At 41.5% G+C, this 15,776-nt stretch overlaps 1 long non-coding RNA gene across 1 annotated transcript; it reads left to right on the top strand.

Annotated features, from left to right (window-relative positions):
* Window positions 1–11,875: 11,875 nt before the first annotated feature.
* LOC124865139 lies at window positions 11,876–15,362 on the top strand. The gene is made up of 3 exons (XR_007037470.1): window positions 11,876–11,944; window positions 13,896–13,970; window positions 15,237–15,362. It is a non-coding gene; the product is annotated as an uncharacterized LOC124865139 (long non-coding RNA).
* Window positions 15,363–15,776: the final 414 nt, after the last annotated feature.

The following is a 15,776-nucleotide window of genomic DNA, read 5'->3' as shown; positions in this document are numbered from 1 at the left end:
TGGGTGATTTGATATATTGTGCGCCTCTAACCACAACCCTAGCTTACCAAAAAGCACTCAGGTTAGTACGTTAAAAGCTTCTGCATCTCAGGATGATTTAAAAGCATTCATGATTAAAACATTCAGCCAAAAACAGAGTACTGGTATGGATGTAATCATTCTCATTGATAAACTATCTAGAACATCGAGTGCCATCTACATAGCAAGTTCATTTGTCTTACTGTTACTTCAAGTGATAAAATGTGAAATTATGATTAAAACTAAACACTTCAATCCAAAGGCCATCTTTGGTAAAAACTGCCACTCCCTTAGACTCAACACAATTCAGACTCACCTCCCTCAGATCTGTAGAGTCTCAAAGCTTTAACAGTCCATCTAACGCTGCTACAACTTGGACAGCCAACCAATATCTCAGAGAAGAATGAGGGATTAACGTGAGGACGTCACAGCGCGCTTCCTGACGAACCAGAGCTGCAGCCAACTGCAGCAAAACCTCACAAAAACACACAGACACACAGTAACCTGACAATACCAGCGTGTGAGAGAGGGAGGCTGTAACATGAGGAGACTGGTAACTATGGGCCACGCGGCTCTGAGGTTTTCTGTGCTGTAAACAGTCGCTTCTATGGCAGAAGACACAGCTCCGATATAATAACGATGAAGGTCTGGATTAAGCAGGAGTATGCAGCACAGTAAGCGGTGGAGTCTACTGGTAAAAGTACATTAGATTTTGTTGGTCTGGAACCAAGATGCTGCTCCCTTACTGGTGTGTTTGGGGTCGTTGTTATGTTGAATCACCCATTTCAAAAGGTATTTCCTCTTCGGCTAAAGGCAACAAGACCTCTGCAAGTGTTTTCAAATATGCAAACTGATCCATGAACCCTTGTATGCAATAAATACAAGGATTCGTGTTTATCGAGCTCTATAGAACACATATTTACAAGTAGATGAGTGCGTCAAAAAGTATCCCACAAAGTATTTTTGACCATACATAGTTGTGCTGAAGTTGAGGTGGAAACAAAAAAACATAAGCAGACTTTATGAGTTATATGTAAGATCCAGGTGAAGGTTTTGAAAAATCTGCAACCTTGGGGACATATGTTAGAAACTTATTAAAATGTACCCAATTAACCCAACCATGGCAAGTTAGCTCTCCCAAAGCAGACTGCAGAGTTTGGCCTTTGATGAAGCTCAGCCTTTCTGTGGAATGCTAAAACTTGACATAGTCTGTGCATGCCCGCATACCTGGAGGATCATCACTGTATCTTGTCTGCACTTAATTCTCTCTACACCTGCCTTGTTTGACCTACAGGTAACAAGCTGGATTATAAAAAATAAAAAAATTTACATTTCAGTCAGCAGGTCTGGCACTCAAGTCAGATGTTTCCATAAACTGACATCCTCTGTGACAGTGATGATTATGGGATGTTCATCTGAAGCAGAGAAGCGATGTCAGCAGTGTTGTCGTTTTTTCCACTGTGTCAAAAGGGTAGGGAAATGTATATAATATCAGTATATATTGGTTATCAGCCATAACAGCAGTATTAATATCTGATATCAGCCCAAAATTTTCAAATGGATATATCCCTAATACCAAGCTATGAACATCTATCAGAGCTCTGTTAATCCCTCTATGGTAAATGAAAAGAGTATAGCACTGCTGCCAACCTACCAGGACATGGCTGTCCACCAGTACTGAGTGGCCACTTAAGGAGAAGCAGCCAAGAGGCCCAGAGTAATTCCAGAGGAGCTGCAAAGACCAACGGCTCAGGAGGGAAAACCTGCCGTCAGGACAATTACAGGCAAGATTTTTGAAGAAAGTCTGGCTTTTACGGTAGAGTGCAAAGAAGAAAGACATTCTTCAAAGAAGAATTAAATTAAACTTTTTGACCTACCTTCCTACAAAACACCAAGTTGGGTGAGAAACTAGCATTGCACCATACCCTAAACACCAACTTCAAGGAAATATATGGTGGTGGCAGAATTATCCTGTAGGGATGCATTTGTTCAGAAGGGACAGGGAAGCTGGTCAACGTTGGTGGGAAGATGCATGGAGCTGAGAACAGGGCAATCCTCGAAGAAAACCTGTTGCAATCTGCAAAAGTCTTCACACCGGGGCAAAAGTTTTCATTCCGTCAGGAGTCCTGATACACCGACCCTAAACATACACCCAGATGTACAATGTGATGGTTTAGACCAAAGCATTTCCGTGTGTTAGAATGGCTCAGTCAAAGTCCAGACCTATTTCCATTACAAGACTTCTACTGTTTACCAACGTTCCCCATCCAATCTGACCGAAGCTGAGTTAAAAGAAAATTAGTCAAGAAACCCAGGCTTTAGCAGCAGACGCAGTGGAAGGTGGTTCTACAGTCTACTGACTATGGGGAACTGAATAAAAATGTATTTACATAAATTTAAAAAACAAGTTTTAAAAATCTGTATTGTTTTCCTTCCACTTTACACTTTGTTTGGCCTCTCACATAAATACTTACGTTTGCGGTTATTACATGACAAAAATGTGAAAATTTTTAAGGATAGTTGCTACTTTTGCGTTGCACTGTACTCTTGCCTAAAAATAATTACACAAATTTCCTCAAATATGCATCTGAAAAGTCTAAACGCGGGACTCACTGTTTACCTAAACTTAATTACATAATCTCTCTGCTGGAACCGTGTGTAAGGCAATGAAAGACAACAGAGCACCTTCATGTTCCCGTTTGACCACACTTTTTCTACCACTCCCCCTATTCTGTTGAAAATGTCTAAACAATCCTTCCTACCAAGCCTGATTAAGCAGCGTGTCTTTAGTTCGTCGTTCCAGTGTGCAATTACCTTCATTCACGGAAATCATCCTATTAAATCCAACTGAAGTCATGAAAGTACGACATTAGTTCACATACAGTCCTTTTCACATTTTGTGTATCAATTATAAATAAATCACAGGAACTGCTAAAAACATTAATGACGCGACAAGAGTATGAACATTTAAATTTCATTGAACTGTTCATTATGTATAAAAAAGACGGAGTGCACAATCACTAAGAGGAAGAATTGATGAAAGAGATTAACATACCAGGAAACAAAACATCTTTGTGAAGCTCACTTCAAGGTTTAAGTAGGGTTAATCCGAGCAACAGAGAGCAATTCCCTCATCTTATTTATGTTCACCGCCACAGCTTTCCTCCTCACACAAGCTGCGGCCCGCAGTAATGCGTCAGACAACAGCTCTCCAAACTGTTCGAATCACACAAAGGTAAGCCTGTCCATCCTGGTCCCACACAATAACAACAGCAGTCTTGGATTAACCCTAACCTTGTTTTTGGGGGTTTCAGTTAATTGTTTTGAAGTTAAGCTGCTAATCAGTTGCAGGGCATTAAGACTTCTTTGGTTTAATTACTTTAAGTATAGTTTCTAATCAAAGTGGTCGAGCAGGGAGCAAACCAGACCAGAAAATCTTATGAAGCGCTGCTGGTTAAGCAGGATTATGTTTAAATATTTTTTTAAACATAATCCTGTCCCACAGGACAGATCAAGCTGCAGATTTGCTCATTCCGGTTACTAGCTGGTTTCCCTGTGCATCTCCAGGTGTAATTGACTCTTGGTCAGTACCCATGTTTGCCAAATCATACCCGCATGATTCGATTTCTCACCCACAAACTAACTGTTTCATACCTGTGTGCATATCTGTTCCTTTTTTGTGATATATTTTTGATGAACTATGAGAGAAAAGTTCATTATAATGTTTAAATTTCCCTCAACATTTAATTGTACACCCTTTTTTATTACACTCTGTTTCCATTTATTGTGGTTCTGTTCCCCATCTGGGTCAGTTGACCCTAATCAAACCAAAGTCCAGTGGAAGACGGTTTCCTTTGTTTCTAAATAAGTCAGGGTGTGAATAAACCAAAACTGCAGGAGTGAGTGTGAGTTATTAAAAATTACAAACCCTTCTAGCATTTCTAAGCTGTTGCTTCTTTATAGTGTAACAAGTTTAGCACCAACAGTGTAACTTGTGCACTTGTTGCAACATGATGCAAAGCAATTCTCAGCAGCTCACTGGTGTTCCGCTCAATCAAAAGCAGATCTAGTGTAAGTTCAGCCTGGTTTCAAGTCGACCTCTTCAGTTCGGTCATGCAGCCTCTGTGTGGACATATGGCCGCCGCAGTCTCACATTTAACACTTTAGTGAGACGACCCTCCTGTCCCCAACATCAAAGCAGGGTCTCCCAGCTCAGATGTGCCCCCCACCTCCCATCACCTCCCTGTGATTAGTCTCCCATTCCTCCAGTTTCTGGTTTAGACCAAATGACTTCCACACCACACGGCTCTTGTTACTTTGCTTTTCTTGCGGGTGTGCAGCTTTTGTAATTGCAGTTTTGGCTGAACATCTGCACATACCTCTGCTGTATTTTTGCTCTTGCTGCACAATTTTTGTGCTGTGAATGATACTATTTGTACTATTTCTCGCAACCATCTGTCCTTGTGTGTTCTTTTTCTTTAGAGCTTCACTCACTGGAAGCACTCTTACTAGTTTGCCTGGAGGTGAAGGGAGTTGTTACAGCTGCTTGGGGTTTGAAAGTGTGGGATGAAGACCCACATAAGCCTCGTGGACTGCCCTGTTATTACGTGATCCTGTTAGATGTTAGAGTTTCCCCTGCAGAAACTGAAGCCCTCAAATATACAACGTTGCTGTTTGAAGCAGTATCTAATAGGAAATGGCCATAAGTAGCCTCTTAGCTTGAACTATAAAAAAAACTGAAATATCAGAGCATGCAGAAAGCAGATTAAAAATGGAGAACTTGCTGTATTCAACACAAATACAAAAGAGAAGTCAAGCCTCTGGGAATCCTCCTAAGAGATTTCCAGTAACCTGGGATAGCTGCCAGCACAGCACCACACTGTTTGCAAATTTGAGAGGAAGTCATTACTGGAGTGATCAAAGCTCTGGCTGAACTGTTCAGAAAACCTGTTGAGTTTTCTAGACTTACAAACTTACCAGAGATACACCAGTCAGAGGTACGAATCAGAAGAATCTGTTTCAAATTTTATGTAGACTGCTTATTCTGAAGTCTTGACTATGACCAGTCAGCAGCCTGGTACAGAACATACAGTTGAGCTTTTTTTTTTTCAGATCCTTGGGATGTGCCACTAAATGGCGTCCAAAACTGAAGCAACGTTGCCTCATGAAGTCTTTCTTTATTTTCTCCAGCTTGGTTTGCAGCCAATTATAGGCTGGAGGTTGCACTGATGGCTGGAGAACTGCAGAGGGCACTGGGTGACTATCCACCAACTCTGGGGGAAATAGCTGCGAGGAGATCATGGAGGACGGACCCTCCAAGGAAGGGTTGGAAGCGCCCATCCGTACCTCCCCAATGGCGACTGCTCTGCGGCGACGACGTCGTCCGGGGCGGGAGCCGAACCCAGCGGGAACATCGGCTGCAGCAGAAGTTGCTGCTGACGTGAATGACTCTGGGGCAGCTGCTGTTACTGTGGGTGATGAGGAGGGCTTGTGGCAATGACGACGACGGTGTGAAGAGGCGGGTGTGGCTGAGACTGTTAGAGGCAAACTGGAGCAGATCCGACCCGGTATGAAGACTAGAGATACCGGCGTCGGTTGGCGTCCCTCAGCTTCCTCCATTTCCTGTAGCAACATGGGTGAATGTACAATCTCCACCTCATTGACGTACATCTTCTTTAAATCCTCCCTCTGCTGTCGTACCCACTTCTTCAGCTCATTTTGTTTGTCCGCTTGGTCCTGGTACTGGCTGGTTCCTACTGTCAGGTTCTGTGTTCGGATCGGACCAAAGCGCAGACAAGAGCTTGGGAGCAGCATGCTTGTAAGAGTCTTCAGATTTTATTTCCAGAGGTATTTACAAACACGTAGCGAGTAACTGCAGGTACTACAAAGAATCCAGACAAAAATTTACATGAGAGTACTCTGCAGGAAATTGTAGAGAAAACAGAACCAGGGATAGTGATGGAGGAACCAGCGGAGAACAAAGAACACAGACCAACTAATATACTGAGAGACATGAGAGGGAAACAAAGGGCAGACAACCAAAGAAACAGGGAACAGGTGTGACATGGACGCAGGGAGACAGAGGGAGCAGGTGAACCTAATAAGACTGAATACACAAACCAAAATAAAAACATCTAGACAAAATAAACCACAAGAGACAATACAACAAAAACCAACATGTCACACCGTGACACTAATGTTATATTGGCTGATGCTGTCAATCAGTCCACCTTATCAAGTGTGACTAAGGCATCTAAGATGACTACGTTATGTCAGGGGAGAAACACTGAAATTGTTTAGCAGAGAAACAGCGAGAAATATAACTGTCTGCTGTTAAAATGTAGACAGCTAATATTCACTAATGTAGGCATGTGTACGCATGTTTAGCATGTGCTCGAGCGAGCACTTGAACGTACACGTTAAATAACTGTGGTTACACGTGCCTCAGCCGGTGTCATGTGTGCGTTGCCGGTGTGGGCGTGCACAAAAGGATTTTGTGGGGATTGAGGCCTGCTGGCGGTGATTTCTCCCAGCAGGTGGTCTATAGAGCATATAAAATAATACAATAATACACAGCTTCTCTATTGTTTGCCATGATTGAAGCACCTCAGTTTATTGGAACCGTCATGCTCCATGCTCACAATTACTGCTGTACAGGCACCTTTTGAGCTCAGCTACAATATATATTTATATATTTGTAACCGTGCCAAGGATTACACGCACAGGAAATGTTTCATACACGTGCAAGTAGAAATGAATATCATTAGGAAGGAGGAAAAAAGCATCAAACTTAAACCGTCTGCCTATGCCTTTAAATGATTGGAAAAAGTCCAGATGATGAGGTCATGGCCTTTGAATTTATAGCACTGAATTAACATCTCAATACATTAGCTAGGACAATAAAGAGTAGGCAAAATGGGCTTTCCAAATAGATACTGAGCCTCAGCAAGGTGGTTTAAGGACAACACAGTCAGTCTTTTGGAGTGGCCATCACAAAGCATCTCAGCCTTATAGAAGTTTTGATGGTAGAACTGAAAAGATGAGTGTGTAAGGCAACCTACGAACATGACTCCATTACCCAAGTTCTGTCAGGAGGAATGGGCCAGCAAAGTACTGGGACAAGCTTGTACAAGTAAGTGTTTGAACCAGTTTATAAATTTTAAAGCCAATGCTACCAAATATTAAGGAGTTTAATGCAAACCTCTGACACTAAAGAGAAAGTGTTTTGCTTTGTTTTCAACTTTTTATAAATATTAATTATACATGTGTCCAAACAGTCAGAAGGTAAAAGTTTTATTTCTTTTTTAACTTAGGGTTGTAACTGAAGGATTTGTAAAATAAATTAATTTACATTTTCTACCGTTAAGTAAAATGGAATAAGTTTATAAAAGTTAAATTAACATTATGTCAATTACAACAGGATTTTGGGAATATTTTTTACAAAACTAAACATGAAAATTCTTTTCGCTAATAAAGGTTTTAAAGCGACAGCTACAATGTGTCAAGCTCCTAGCTCTCACCTTCCTGTTCGTGCCCTACGACAGTGGGTTACACTTATTTGTCCTGATATCACGTTGTCAATTGTGATTTGAAAGACTGTCTATTACTTCAGCAAGAAATATCATAGAGTTGGATAAAAATGTAACCCCTGGTGGATGTGCTGAACCAGGTTCTGTGCTTCCAGTTCTGATGCCAGTTGGTCTTGTTTTTCCTCTTTCAGCTGCTGCCTTTCGGTTTCGGCACAGCTAATAATCTGGCTCCATCTTACCTTGTCCCTAGAGACAGTCACACCAACCCTCTGCATAGCATCTCCATATCTGCACAATCCCTGAACCTTCTCTGTGGTCTTTCTCTTTTCGGGTATGACTGCTCAAGACTTTGCACAGAAAATGTTTTAGATGCTTTGTTTAATCATGTCAGACATAAGAATGAATAAAGAAAAAATAAAGAGAAAGGGTGTGCAAAGAAAGAGCGGAGCATTGTTGTTGTACAGCAGCCGTCAAACAACAGCTAGAAAAGCTGTGCCTGTCATATTTTTGGTTGGTGGAGGACCTAGGCGGCAAAAAGACATGGGCGGGCGCATCATGGATGGATATATTTTAATGGAAGAAGATGAACTTACAGAACATGAAAGAAACACAGGAACCAAGAAGACAGGAATGGCAATGACAACAGTGACATTGACAACAGACCACTTGGCATTGAAGGGACAGAAAACAAGAACCTAAATTCACTGAGGTCAAAAGAACTACATGAAATCTTTTGAGCAGCTGGTGTTGAAGCACCTGAAAGACATCACAAGCCCCCTGCTGGACCCCCTGCAGTTTGCTTACCGAGCAAACAGGTCGGCAGATGATGCTGTTAACTTAGGTCTACACTTCATCCTGCAACACCGTGACCACCCGGGGACGTACGCCAGGATCCTGTTTGTAGACTTCAGCTCGGCCTTCAACACCATCATACCAGACATCCTCCACCAGAAGCTCACCCAGCTCAACGTCCCAGCCTCCACCTGTCAGTGGATCAACAGCTTCCTGACAGACCAACAGCAGCAGGTGAGACTGGGGAGCATCTTCTCCCGATCCAGATCAATAAGTACTGGTGCCCCCCAGGGGTGTGTTCTATCCCCACTCCTCTTCTCTCTGTACACAAATGACTGCACCTCATCGGACTCGTCCGTGAAACTCCTTAAGTTTGCAGATGACACCACTGTCATTGGACTGATCCAGGATGGTGATGAGTCTGCATACAGACAGCAGGTGGATCAGCTGGTACACTGGTGTTGTCAGAACTACCTGGAACTCAACCCACTCAAGACTGTGGAAATGGTGGTGGACTTTCGGAGAACACCACCCCCATACACCCCCCTCACCATCCTCAACAACACTGTATCGGCCGTGGACCACTTCAGGTTCTTAGGAACCACCATCTCTGAGGACCTGAGATGGTCTTCACACATAGACATTGTTCAGAAGAAGGCCCAGCAGAGACTGTACTTCCTGAGGCAACTCAAGAAGTTCAACCTTCCACAGGAGTTGTTGGTCATCTTCTCCACTGCCATCATTCAGTCTGTCCTGTCTTCATCCATCTCAGTGTGGTTTGGATCATCCACAAAACAGGACAGGTCCTGACTGCAACGAATAATCAGGTCTGCAGAGAGAATAATCAGGGCTGACCTTCCCTCCATCCAGGACTTATACAGGTCTAGGGTCAGGAAAAGAGCTGCTAAAATCTCTGTAGACCCCACACACCCTGCACATAAACTGTTTAGAGTTTTACCTTCAGGTGGCGCTACAGAGCACTGTTCACTAAAACCAGCCGCTACAGAGACAGTTTCTTCCTCCAGGTTGTTTCTCTGATGAACATTCAATAGAGTACAAAACAACAGCATACAGATGTTGCAAATGCACCTTTTTATTATATATGTGTATATTGTACATTGTAAATATGTTTATTCTGTAATGCAAAAACAGAACAAAAGAGCAAAGTGTACCGGTGTCAAATTCCTTGTTTGTATGTACGAACTTGGCAATAAAGCTGATTCTGATTCTGAAAAACAAGTATGCACACACAAGCTTCAACAACCACTCATCATCAGGGACTTTAAGTGTACAGTGCCATCTGAGTTGTCATGACAACTGGGCACTGCATTTTGGCTTGGGAGCTGTCACAAAGTGTAACGAAGATAAATTAAAAGCCTGGGGGTTTCATTGGGTTTCAACGTATTCTGTTGTAGAGAGATACTCCATCAGATTTTAGTTGGGGTTGAGGTTGGGGTTAGAATTTATTTGATTATATATATATTTATATACAAGATTAACTTCATGGAGACAAATTATTGCTCCTTGCTGTTTTTTTCCACACTTCTTTCTACTGTTAAAGTAGATCTTGTTGCTCTGATCAACTTGACTGCCTTCTATAACACGCTATAAGTGCAGAGGATACTCAGAGGACTGCAGAATAACATCCCAGCGGTTTTTATCCTCACTCCATTAACATTGCATATCCTCTGTAGGTCTTTTTCTCTTTAAGACCATTGGGGCTGTGTGCGAGAGAGAGAGAGTGAGCTAAGCGTGTGAGTGTGTTTGTGTGTATGTGTGGGTGTGCTGTCAGCTAGGAGGAATGCACGGGTACCGCCAAATCTAAAATGGCTGCCAAGCGCTAAGATGGCTGCCAGGATTCCACGGAGCGACGGCGCGGGGAGAGACACAGGATCAGAGACACAACGAGTGTGAGAGACATTGTGGGAGAAAGACCTGAAGTTGGACTATTACTCTCACAGAATGAGGCAGGAGGTTTTTGTAAAAAAAAAAAAAAGAAATCCCAGTCCTCAAGACATTCTTCCTTTCCTAATTGGCCAGCAAATGATAAGGTGATTTCATGTCCCCTTTTGTTTTGTTTTTGTTTTGGCAATGGGCAGACGGGCTGAATGGTGCAGCAGTTTGCTGCAATGTGCTGCTGCCACCCAAGATTGGGACTCTGACTTTGTGCTTAGGAGATGTTGAGATTGATGGGCCTGATGCAGGCTGTAACGGGCTAACGTTCTGCCTAAGAAGTGTCAGCTCAAGGCGCTCTTAAAAGCTAAGCACTGTAGGGTAATTAGCCTAAATAGTATATATGATAAAAACCATAAAACTCAACAAGGCTGCATTACACACCTGAGGAAGAATGGCAACCCTCAGGCCAAGAAAAACCCACTGAAGTAGGCAGTTCATGTACTCCTGTATGCCACATAGAGAAGTTGTGGTCAACTCACACAGGAGATTCGTACTAAATTAGATGCTAAATATAAAAATGCATACTTTACAAGTCAGCAGCAGAACTCTGAAGGCCTTTAGTGAAAAGGTTTGTGTCAGAGCCACAGAACGCTGTTCAATCTTAGCAGAATCTACATTCTAAAGATAAACTGACTGAAAAATGTTTTCACTTTATCAGAAACATAAAACAAAGGGGCCTGCAGCGCTTGGCTGAAGTAGCCATAAAGACGGTGGCCGTGGACATCCTCCGTTTAGAGTGTAGAACTCATCAGTGTATACAAGTACTAAAAAGGGTGATTTTAGCAGGTTTTCTGTGTATTTTTATTCAATCTCTGACAGTAATGGATCATTAGGCATCAAAGTTCATATTTGTTTCTTCCTTTTCCATGAATAATAATTGTCCAAAAAGTTTGATACTGTAGGTTTTAAACCTTAACATAGAAACAAAGCTTCTGTAACCATGGAAAAAACTCATCTCATAAAGCAGGTGTTTATACTACATGCCAAGCTATGACTTTAACAGGTGGTGGAGATTTTGTGACTCTAGACAAATTGCTGTTAATTTGACCAAGTGGACAAATGACTTGTATGAGTGTAAAGGTTGCAGACCCCTGATCTAAGCGATACCCAGAAAGTAAGAGGCCTTTCTTGTGTCTTGTGAGAGGTCAACGCTGAAGGCGTAGGTCAACCCATATCTTAACCCCCCAAAGATCAGTCAACTTCCATGTAAAAATGTAATGTTGTTTCATATTTTAAGCATCTTGTCCGTCCTACCCAAGGCCTTAACTGAGACAGTGTGTCCAGATTTTCATAAGTGTTTTTTTCTCCCCTATAATGTGAGAAAATTGTGCTAAAACACTTCTATAAAAAGTCCCTTTCTGCTTAGATGGATTCCAGAAGCAGAGAGTGACATAGCTTTGACATCTGTTGATTTTGAAATGAGATTCAGCTCAGGTGGAAACCTGTGTCTGTCTTTATTTTTAATGTCAGATCTGAGGATGCTATTTCCCGACAAGTCTTTGAAGAGAACCTGCACTCTTAATCTTAAAAACGACCGATGAACTAACCGCAGGTTTTTTCCTCTCTCTCTTTCTATTTTTCAGAACAATCAGGACAATCAGACAGTTCAAACCAGCAAGGCGATACAGACATCAAACCCCCAGCAAATGGTAAGCTTACTTTACTTAATCCCATGCGTGCATACCTTCACATGCATTCATAAAGCCCTGACAAACAATTCCGAAGGCAAGTACATTTTCACACACCTCCCCACCATGCAGTCCTGTCAGTGTGTTAGTGTGTTCGGGCAGATTTGGGGCTACGTTTATTATGGTAAGGAAGTTGATGGTACTGTACTGTGGAGGGGCCGAGCTCAGTTTGTGGTGCCGCTCATAAATCACACTGACGTTATTGGAAGATTTGAACCACATGTACGCTGCTGAGCTGAGCACTGACTTCATGCGTTGTCCCTGCTACAGTTAACCCCCGGACAATGTGCTAAGAAATGGGGCAAGGCAGGAGAATGGAGGGACTGAATAAGAAATGAGAAGGGTGGGGGGTGTTGGAGAGCAGAAGTGAAGGATGAAATAAAAAAAAGAGGGTGTGTTAACAGGTCAGGCTTGTTTTTCATTCCTGTTATTTTATATATTTTATTTACCTCTTGCTAAACTGCAAATCTCATGCAGATCAATATTTTACTGTGTTTAAATGCAAATCCTAGTTGATAAATACTATGTAATTTTAATCAAATCTGAAGTGAACATCAACACTGTCTCATATGCAGCGTCAAACTACAGAGCAAGCAATACAGAGGGAGACCCTATGATTGACAGTAAAGTAGGAAGTTTCAAAATGATTAAACAATTAACAAGAGAAAGAAAAATTAAAGGAGTTCATACAGATGTTACAAAAGTGGAAAACAGGCAATTCTTGGTGGAAGAGGAAGGTAACTTTGTTAGAGTAAAGGAATAGTCTTTTGCAGAATCTTGGCATAGTCGTCATAGATAATGGGAAATAAGATAGCATTTGTATTACCATATGTGGATTTTTTATTCAGACCCCTTTCCTCTGAAACACAACAATAAAATTCAGTGCAACCAACCAAGGTTTGCAAAAAGCATATTCATGTGTATGGCCCAGCCATTTTTCTGTGAAAATAACTGAAAACGTGTCATCTTGCTTCCACTTCACAAAATATGCACCATTTTGTGTCAGTAAAATCTACTTAGGTTTCTGGTTATAATAGTTACAAAATGTAAGGTAAGGTAAGGTAAGTTTATTTATATTGTGCTTTTCAGCAACGAGACACTCAAAGCGCTGTAAATACAATTACAATACAATCACAAAGCAAATAAACACAGATACAGACAGAAAAACAAAGCAAATGATAAAATCAAACAACAGAGGTAATTTAAAAAAGTTAAATAAATTAAAATAAAGAGAATAAAATAATGGACAAGAAAATGAAAGGAAAATTGGACTGAAAACGCAACTAATCATGCCTAGATGACCCAGTCAAAGGCCACTCTAAACAAATAAGTTTTTAATCTTGATTTAAAGCAACTTAGGGTTTTGGCGCTTTTACAGTTTTCTGGCAGTTTATTCCAGATTAGTGGAGCGTAAGAACTAAAAACTGCTTCTCCATGTTTGGTTCTGGTTCTGTGTATGCAGAGTAGATTTGAGCCAGAAGACCTGAGAGGTCTGGATGGTTGATCCACTGACAACAAGTCTGTAATATATTTTGGTACTAAGCCATTCAGTGATTTATAGACTAACAGAAGTATTTTAAAGTAAGTGTGTGAATACTTTTGTAAGGCGTTGTAGATAAAGCTCTAAATGCAAAATATGTCATGCAGTATATAGATGTATGTTTGGAGATTATAGCCCCGGACTGGACCTGCTTAGATATGTGCGTTAAAATGTTAACATTGAAGAAAATTACACTTCTGAAACCACCTTATAGAAAACACATGTTCCCCACTGGACTACAGCCTGTACAGCATTTCCTTTTGTACCAAAGGTGTCATCGCATATGTTCCTGAAATTTCATCCATGTTTGGAGTTTTGTATCTACCAGACAATCCGCACTGATGTACACTTTTCTTTCCGCCTTTTACCCAGGCCACTTGAGTTTCCACGACTGCTTTGTGACTTCAGGGGTGTGGAACGTGGCTGAGCTGGTCCGCGTGTCACAGAGTGAGTCAACGCTGCAATTACTAGTATCAGCCGTTGTCTCTGTTTCTGATAGAAGGTTACTCAGAACATTTGAGCATTGTAATGTAAAACCTAGGTATGGGAACTAGTTGCAGTTGAAGAAAATCATATTTCAAAATAAAGCAGCCCTATACATTATCTTATACTGTTAGAAAATTGGTAAAATAAGAATAAACATCTGCACAATGTGTGTCCCTGTGATACAGAAAATATATTTGTTTCCCCTCTCTTAAAATTTAATTTTTGCTATGTAAAGGTAACCTACTTAGTAAGCTAACCTATCTTAAAAAGGCATACTCTGTGTTTGGCTGCAGTCTCTAAAGGTTTAATTCAGACTTTTTTAAAGTGAGGTTCTGTGGACAGGTTAAGGGCTGTTAATATCTTACCTGCAGTAGGTAACTCTCTGTGCAATTTTGTTTTGGAGAAAGGTTAATCAGTTGTTCCCACTGACTAAAGCTAACAGTTGAAGATGCAAAAGGATATGTGTGGCATAAACCTAACTGTGTATCACCTGGACACACGACCCCCATGGTGGCAGCAATCATGCTTTTCTTCGGCGCGGACAGGTTGAGTTAATGGGAAGATGGGTGGAGCCAAATGCAGGGCAGTCTTAGAAAACTAGTTAGAGGCTGCAGAACACTTGAGACTTGGGAAGAGGTTGGAAAAAACAAATTGGGGCAAATTTGTGTTTATCCACAAAGAATAACTTCAGGAAGTTTGGTAAGTCAGGTAAAATATTGACTCCACATAACATCCCCACAGAACCTTACTTCAAAAAGCTCCAAAATATCCCATCAAGCTTTCTTTGGGATTTTTATGCGGCCTGCTACCAGGGCAGGTTTTCAAAGTTACTGAAGAAGACGTATGTTGTGTCGGACTTTAAGATTGCTAGTTAAAAAGGCAGAGATGGCCACTTCACAGAGCCCTTATGAGCTTTCCTGTCAGCAGTGGTTACCAAGCTCTTACGCTTCCCAGCCGCAAAGTATCAGTGGCAGAGACTTACAACCCCAGCTACCACTGGGTGCAGTATGCCAACGTCACACATAGATTCGATACACAGGGGCATATGTGGTTTGTAACCATTTGTTAGATCTTAATGAACCTTTGTGGGCATGCTGACCTCAACAAGGGGCATAACAATACATTCATTGGCTTATGCATTAAAAGCTTACCTAAATTTATTTAGCAAAATAAAGAAATTGTGCATTATTCTTCTGTGTGATGGGTCTCTATGTCTGCATGTCTTAGCTCCAGTGGCCACAGCGACAGGCCCAAACTTCTCTCTGGCAGACCTGGACAGCCCAGGCTATTACAACATCAACCAGGTCACCCTGGGACGTCGTTCCATCACCTCCACCCCCTCCACCAGGTACATGCATATACAAAACATTCCTGTTCATTGCATAATATGTACTAACTAGAAAATTTCGGAAGAAATTTAGACGGGGCCTGCCTTTTGGTGCGTGCTTCTCGGACCACAAAGTTTCTCTGGCCGTTAGGTTTAGCTATTTAAAAATCATTATGTATGCTATTATCACCTTAAAATATTACTAGTGACTCTGGAAGACTGAGGCTTTTATTTTGGAAGTTTCAGTAAGCCTTATTTTAAATGGGCAACACTGGGTGAGCTCCAACATTAGTGTGAAGCTCAGTCCTGAAATGATCTATTGTTTAAAATGCAAAGGCTTTTATTTTTTAGAGCATGTTTTGTCTTATTTTGAAAGTCCAGCATGGTTGTCACTTCAGGTCTGGGTTAGTTCCATTAGTTATACAGAACCTGCTTGCTAT

This window comes from Girardinichthys multiradiatus, unplaced genomic scaffold (genome assembly GCF_021462225.1).
Source record: "Girardinichthys multiradiatus isolate DD_20200921_A unplaced genomic scaffold, DD_fGirMul_XY1 scaffold_27, whole genome shotgun sequence".
NCBI lineage: Eukaryota > Metazoa > Chordata > Actinopteri > Cyprinodontiformes > Goodeidae > Girardinichthys > Girardinichthys multiradiatus.
Note: the sequence above shows the minus strand (reverse complement) of the source record. Positions and strands in the feature narration are given on the sequence as shown.